Source organism: Lissotriton vulgaris, chromosome 6, assembly GCF_964263255.1.
Source record: "Lissotriton vulgaris chromosome 6, aLisVul1.2, whole genome shotgun sequence".
Classification (NCBI taxonomy): Eukaryota; Metazoa; Chordata; class Amphibia; order Caudata; family Salamandridae; genus Lissotriton; species Lissotriton vulgaris.
Genome location: NC_141694.1, coordinates 509,958,651 through 509,966,189, shown reverse-complemented (window position 1 = coordinate 509,966,189; position 7,539 = coordinate 509,958,651). Strand labels below are relative to the sequence as shown.

Sequence of the window (7,539 nt, the reverse complement as noted above, 5' to 3'; positions counted from 1 at the left end):
TAAAAAACGGTGTTGGATCTAGCCCTGATCTCTTGACTGGGTGAGAGTATTCTGTTTAATTCAGAGACTCTGTCCCTCACCACCCCTTGTTGTAAATATTTTTGTCCACCCTAAGCGTGGAAGGGTATACTCAGATGTGAGTCCCTTGCTCATTGCACCATCAGGATTCAAGCAAGCCGGGCCGAAGAGGCTGAAATGCCAGAAACCGGTCCCCGGTAGCTTGTTTCCTTCCCAGTGTAAGAATTGGCTTTTGTAGTTTGGTTTGCCCTGTTCCCATCATGCACTGGGACAGGAACAGACTAATTTGCATACAGCCAGGTTCTGAAACTGGGATGGTGCAGTGAGCTAAAAAACGGTGTTGGATCTAGCCCTGATCTCTTGACTGGGTGAGAGTATTCTGTTTAATTCAGAGACTCTGTCCCTCACCACCCCTTGTTGTAAATATTTTTGTCCACCCTAAGCGTGGAAGGGTATACTCAGATGTGAGTCCCTTGCTCATTGCACCATCAGGATTCAAGCAAGCCGGGCCGAAGAGGCTGAAATGCCAGAAACCGGTCCCCGGTAGCTTGTTTCCTTCCCAGTGTAAGAATTGGCTTTTGTAGTTTGGTTTGCCCTGTTCCCATCATGCACTGGGACAGGAACAGACTAATTTGCATACAGCCAGGTTCTGAAACTGGGATGGTGCAGTGAGCTAAAAAACGGTGTTGGATCTAGCCCTGATCTCTTGACTGGGTGAGAGTATTCTGTTTAATTCAGAGACTCTGTCCCTCACCACCCCTTGTTGTAAATATTTTTGTCCACCCTAAGTGTGGAAGGGTATACTCAGATGTGAGTCCCTTGCTCATTGCACCATCAGGATTCAAGCAAGCCGGGCCGAAGAGGCTGAAATGCCAGAAACCGGTCCCCGGTAGCTTGTTTCCTTCCCAGTGTAAGAATTGGCTTTTGTAGTTTGGTTTGCCCTGTTCCCATCATGCACTGGGACAGGAACAGACTAATTTGCATACAGCCAGGTTCTGAAACTGGGATGGTGCAGTGAGCTAAAAAACGGTGTTGGATCTAGCCCTGATCTCTTGACTGGGTGAGAGTATTCTGTTTAATTCAGAGACTCTGTCCCTCACCACCCCTTGTTGTAAATACTAAAGATTGAGGGGCATATTAGTAAGGGCCATATCGCCGCTTGGCGATATTTTTATCGCCCTATCAGCAAGCTGTCGCTAACAGCAGTTAGCGACAGCTTTTAGGCGATAGTGACCGGTTTAGATCCCGCTTTGCATGTCAGCGATATTTATCGCTAATGACATGCAAAGTGGGCGTACAAAAACTGTTACCGACTGAAAGCAGTTGCTAACACAGCTATCGCCTATTAGCAAGGCAGCCAAAGCGACAAAAAAATCACGGTAAGCACGATTATCGCTATAATCTAACACGTGCTAAAAACATGACTTACCTGTTTATCCAATGGGAGGTGGATTTTTAGGTTAAGTCCCCATTGGCGTTAATGCGTGTTTATCGCTGGATTTCCAGCGATATTCACGCATTTCGCCGCTATCGCTGGATATTTTAGCACAATGGTGAAAAACGTTGCTAATAGCATGTTTTCTCCACTAATATCTCCAGCAATAGGCAGCGATAAAAAATATGCGCTAAGCGCATTTTGCGATAAATATCACTATTCCTTGCTAATATGCCCCTGAGTTTTAGACGAGCTATGAACTTCAGTTAGACCAGTATGGTATTACCAACTGTTAAAACACAAGGCTCAAATATCATCAGTGTTGGACCTGGCCCTCTCTTGAGGGTCACCCCCAAACGTTTTGCCTTCACCCTTCACTTTTTTCTAAACTAATTTTTTTAACTTTAGGACTTTGTACACTTTATCATGGCTAACCAGTGCTAAAGTGTGTGTCCTCTCGCTCCTAAACATGGAAAACATGACTTATACCTGATTGGCATAACTAATTCACTTAGGAGTCCCTAGTAAAGTGGTATTCTATATAAGTAGCTCCTGAAAATATGTCCCAGGCCTGCCATTGCAGCCTGAATTAATTTTTAAGCTTCCAATTCGACTTGGCAATATAACACCCTTGCCAAGACTTAAACTCCCCTTATATTGGATTTGTCAACCGTAAGGTAGGCCAGAAGGTAACCCATAGGGCAACGTGCATTGAAATTAAAAGGTTGGACATGTACATTTATGTTTTACATCTCCTGGTGGTGGAAACCTCCTAGATTTGTAATTCACTACTGTTAGGCCTACCTTTCCCATAGGATAACATTGGGTTGCCTCGTTAGATTTAATACCTGCCAACATTTTATTAGGAACAGGTAAACATTTAATGTTTGGTGTCATTTAATGGTAAAGTCAGATTTTAAATTACAATTTTGAAAATGCCACTTTTAGAAAGCTGACATTTTTCGGTCCTTGCTATTTGGTGTCTGCAGCCTATCATAAGTCACAGGACTGGGTGTAGTTGGGAGTTACACTTTGTTCATTTCTCTCAGCCAGTCACACAGTAGAGGGATTAAGTGTGCCTGATTGGGCCATCAACTGGCAGGATGGGGACGAATCTGGGCTCAACCCTGCTGGCAACTGAATAGGCAGTGCCCTGCCTTCATACAAAAGACTTGTCACAACTGCATTGTCCATGCAGTCAGGTTGGAGCCAGGGCAGGGGAGTCAGGAAACATCAAGGACTTAAAAGAGAATCCTATAGAAACTTTTCCTACTTCAAAGAATGCACTATGTATAAAAATGGGGCCCTCAGACCCACTCTTCAATTCCCTTTTTGGAGTCTCAGAGGACTGCCTGTTTCTGTGGACGGATGTGCACTCAACAAGACAGTTTCCCTGCACCTGGAAGGACTGCTTTGCTGCCTGGATCCTATGTTGAACCCTCAGAGGGCTGCCCTGCTTCATCACTTGAACCCAGGACTACCAGAGTGACTACAAGGGCTAGTTTGCTGGTCTTCTGTTTAGAACCCCAGGGATATTATAGGCTCCTACCATTTGAACCCACACCTGAACCCAGTCTGAGTGAGTCATGAACCCCCAAGTAGTGCCCCTCAGTTTTGGACCCTTGATGGTGGCACTAAAGGTGCCCAGGTAGCCAAAGTTCAAACTTTGGACTTACAACATTTTTGGCTAAAAGCTGCTCTGAGAATCGGGAGAATGCCATGACCAACCTGCTCATCTATCCGCCCTAGGTGCATCGCTGGTCAGCCTGACTTTGTGACAGCTCCCACTACATTTTTCTCCACAACAGTAAATCCTGTTCAGTAGCCCTGCAGACTGCTAGAACTCTTGTTGGCTACTGCCTCCTGCCTCACCCCGCTGGAGATTTTCAACTTCCCAAAAAATTGTTACGTGCAAATGAAGAAATCTTCATTATGACTTCATCCAGCGGCTCCTCAACTATGAAGCTCCCTTCTAGTACCTTTGCGGTTGACCATATTTCTCGTCTTTGACCTAGTCTTGCACAACTAGATGTCCATGGTTGGTGCTTTAATCTCGTAGTTGCTTATTTTTCTCCAAAACGTTTAAAAAAAATAACTCTGGTTCTACTGATTGGACTATTGTCGTTCTTGTATCAAATATTTCATTACAATTTACCCTATATTTCTAAACAGGTGTGGGATTTTTCTTATGTTGTGTTTTCACTTTCTTACTGTTTATGTATTGCATAAATACTTTACACACTGCCTCTAAGTTAAGGGTGACTAAGTTTGTGCCTAGCTACTTAAGCACAAGATAATTTAGTGAGTTTTGTCGTTCATCCTGACAGGGATTGTGACTGTTGCGCGTACAGGGGTCACCCCCTCCCCCCCAACAAACAACCCTATTTCTAACAATGAGCAAAGTGTATTAAGTGTATTTTGGCACCCAAATAACACCATTGAGCTAAATAAGGGGGAATATCATGCATGTATCGTGGTTGCATTGATGTATATGTGTTATTACCTCCGGCACACTGCTTAGGATGGACATTTACCACCAGGTAGGTTATTGTGGTAAATGCTCACACCAAACGCCAGAGAGAACAGAATTGGGGTTATTTCCTAATTGGGTAAGTGCTGACACAGGTGCAAATTACTGCCTGTGCTTATTTACAGCAATTGAGCCCCGTCTGAATGACCAATGCATTTAAAAATGGAATACAGCTAGCAGACACTTACTCTAAGGACAGTAAGTTCCACATACCAATGTTATGAATGAATTTGAGAAAGAAACCATGGTCTTACAAAGAAAGGGAACAATGAAGGAATAAAATAAAAGAGCACATTTATGCAGTAATATCTTTGTTAAAGTGCTGCTGCTGTTTGCTTATTTGCACGTCACAAAGTGATCCTAATCAATGCCACATAATAGTTCTTTTTCATTAGATATAGAGAAGACCTCCTATTCTTGGTTCTCTTTGCTTTCATTTCCGGTGCATTTATGGTTGCTTCATGATACGTGTTATGTGTGCTGTCCAATGTTTATTGATTCTTTGCATTTGAATGAATGTGTTATAGAGCAGAAGAGCTACTCCAAGAAGTGTCCCTGTGCTACAAAATGACTAGAGTGCCCAATCCCGTCCCCTCCTAGCACATTGCGAATAATTGAGGGGCATATTATCAAGGGGGTTTATCTCCGCTTTTTTGGCTTTAAAAGCCAAGAAAGCGGAGATAAAATTATCTCCCTATTACCTAGCTGTCGCTAACACCAGTTAGAGACAGCTAGTAGGAGATAGCGACCATCTTGGGCCCCGCTTTGCATGTCAGTGATATTTATCACTAATGACATGCAAAGTGGGCGTGCCAAGATGTTAGTGACTGGAAACAGTCGCTAACATCGCTATCTCCTATTATCAACTTTTGGAGATATTCGCTCTAAGCGCGAATATCTCCAAAAGCTAACACCTGCCCCAGAGCAGTTCTTAGCAATGTTATCCAATGGTAGGTGGATAACATGGCTAAGAGCATTAGCTCGGTAATGCATGAATATCGCTGACGTTTCAGCGATATTCATGCATTGCGGCCGATTTTTATCGCATTTGCGATAAACCTTGGTAGTACCAAGGTTTATCTGCGATAAAAATCGCCGCAGGTCGGCGATACATTTTTGTCCCTAATCAAGCAATAGCGATAATTATCGCTTTTGCTTGGTAATATGCCCCTGAGTTTTAAGGGCCTTCTTGAATAGGCCATTGATGATGCAATGAAAATTCAGAGGGAGACAATTTTACTTCTTAATTTGCAACAACTGGAAAGGAGCAGCCTCTCATCCTAGATCGACTGACCCTGAGAGTCTGAGCTGACATAGATGATCTAAGAGTTCTAGATGGCTTATAATGAACAGCACTGTCTGAGCGATATTTAAGTCCGGATTTATAAAAAGCTTGACCAGGAGAAGGCCTAAAATAGAATTATTTTTTATTTTTATTAGAAGCCAGTGAAATGGGTTAAGATGGTGCTATACAGAGGCTTGTTTTGGAATATTCAGAATAAAACATGCAGCCACGTTTTGGAATAGCTAGTCAGTTTGTCTGGTAGGCCAAGATAGAGAATATTAGCGTAGTCCAGCCTGGAGGTTATCATGGTGTGGAAATTTAGGAACCTTTAGAGAAAGCGGAACAAGGTGACTCCTGTTCCCACCCCAGACCGAACTTGCAAACAGAAGAAAACCTTGTGATCAAATTTCTCACCCAGATTTCTTATCACTGAAGCAGGTAGTGGTGGGGGTGGCATTTCATCAGGCTAGCAGTTCTTGAACCAATTCTCCTTGGCATGCCCAAAGAGTAAGATATCAGTTTTTTTTCGAGTTGCATTGAAGATGGCTGTCTCGAATTCATTACAGAACTTTAGACTGGTATCTTTTAAATATTTCTAGTGTAATGGCTACTATAGAGTTGATGGTAAGAGTCAGGTGTGTGTCATCTGCATATGCGACAACCTTAAAGTTGTTCACTGTTATCATGTTACAATGTGTATATGCCATTGTATTAGATATCTGATGTGATAACTCAGGGGCTTATTGCATAGCTTAGAGATCTGGTTTAATCTACGAGTCACCAATTTGTATCATGCCCTCTCAGCCTCTCATGTTTTATAAGCTGGCACTGTAGCGTCCGGGTGGGTTGTTTTTGTAACCAATAGCAGGGGTTGTAAGACTTTCCCCATACCGCCGCTTAACCTGTCCATCACTGTAGTTTTCTCGCTTGCTTAGCACAGGGGAGCTGACTAAATGTTTACAATCTGCTGTCAGGTGGCGTTCGTCTTGGTATGATGGAAAAAATGGCGACTGTGGTGAGGGTGTCCAATATACAAACCAAGAGCAGTTCCTCTTGCTGACCAAGTCTTCAAAGGGGTCTGCCTAGCTACCCTCATTTACCAGGTCCTGGAGGTGCCTGGGGGTCTATGTTTTTAGAGAACATCTTGACATGCAAAATGTGAAATAGCTGGCATCTGGGGATCATGCTGCCATCTTCCGGCTTCTAACAGTCTTTGCCTATGGGACATACTGTGATTATATGGACGAGTCCTCGACCCTTCCAGCACTCAGCGATGCACAGAAGAACAAGCTGGGGCACCTGTCTGTGGTGACAGTGGCTGCAAATTTGAAGTGCATCACATACTCTGTGCTGCTTGAAAAGCTGCATCTGAAGAATGTGCGCCAGCTGGAGGATCTCATTATTGAGGCAATCTACGCAGATGTGGTGCGTGGTACCCTCGACCAATGAAACCAGCGGCTTGAGGTGGACTACAGCATTGGGTGGGACATCAGGAGGGAGGACTTAAGCATCATCGCCCGCAAATTTCAAGACTGGTGCCAGGGATGTGAGGCTATGCTTGGTGGAATTGAAGAGAAAGTCAGAAGGAGCAGCACCTGAGCGTCACCCAGTATATTGAGGTAGGGTTGGCAAACTTGAAGAAGACCATCAAGGTGACAACTGCTGCAGCCACGGCAGCAGCAGTGGCAGTGACCTTGCAGGACTCTGAACAACACATGGTGGAAATGAGGGAACCCGCTGCCACTTCCAACCAGAGGCAGCCCAGCAAGAAAGATGTGAAGGGCAAAGGGTGTGGCATGGCTATAGCCCTCTACCCCTCCCCACCCCAACAGGAGACTCTTCACTGAACAACTGAAAGGGGAGGGGGACGTTTGTGACTCCCCCTCTCCCTGTATGCTCTCCTACCCCATGAATTCTTAGCATGAACCAGTCTAGACTCTCTCCTCAGGTGCTGTCTTTGGCCCCAGTGCTTCTTTAATGGAGTGAGGTGATTGGCACATGTCTTTGTCAAAGAGTATTTTCTAAATGGATGAGCCAATGTGTTGCTGTCTTTGCAGAGAATGGAGTGTTGACTGATGTTTAATGGACAATTAAGTTTGTCTGTTATTTGTGAATTTTCATAGCATAAAGTGAGTTAAGATGTATTTATAGAGCGCAGCACCATGGGGAGTAATTAAATTTCCTTTGGCAAGACCATTGAATAGAATAGAGGGAAACAGTTTGTCGAGGTTTGTATTGTTGATGGAGTTTGTGTTGCTTAGTTGATCTGTG

The 7,539-nt window shown here is 44.0% G+C and overlaps 1 pseudogene; it reads left to right on the top strand.

Moving 5' to 3' along the window:
- Nucleotides 1–6,259: 6,259 nt before the first annotated feature.
- On the top strand, nucleotides 6,260–7,115 carry LOC147707498 (COP9 signalosome complex subunit 7a pseudogene; annotated as a pseudogene).
- The last annotated feature ends 424 nt before the right edge of the window (nucleotides 7,116–7,539 follow it).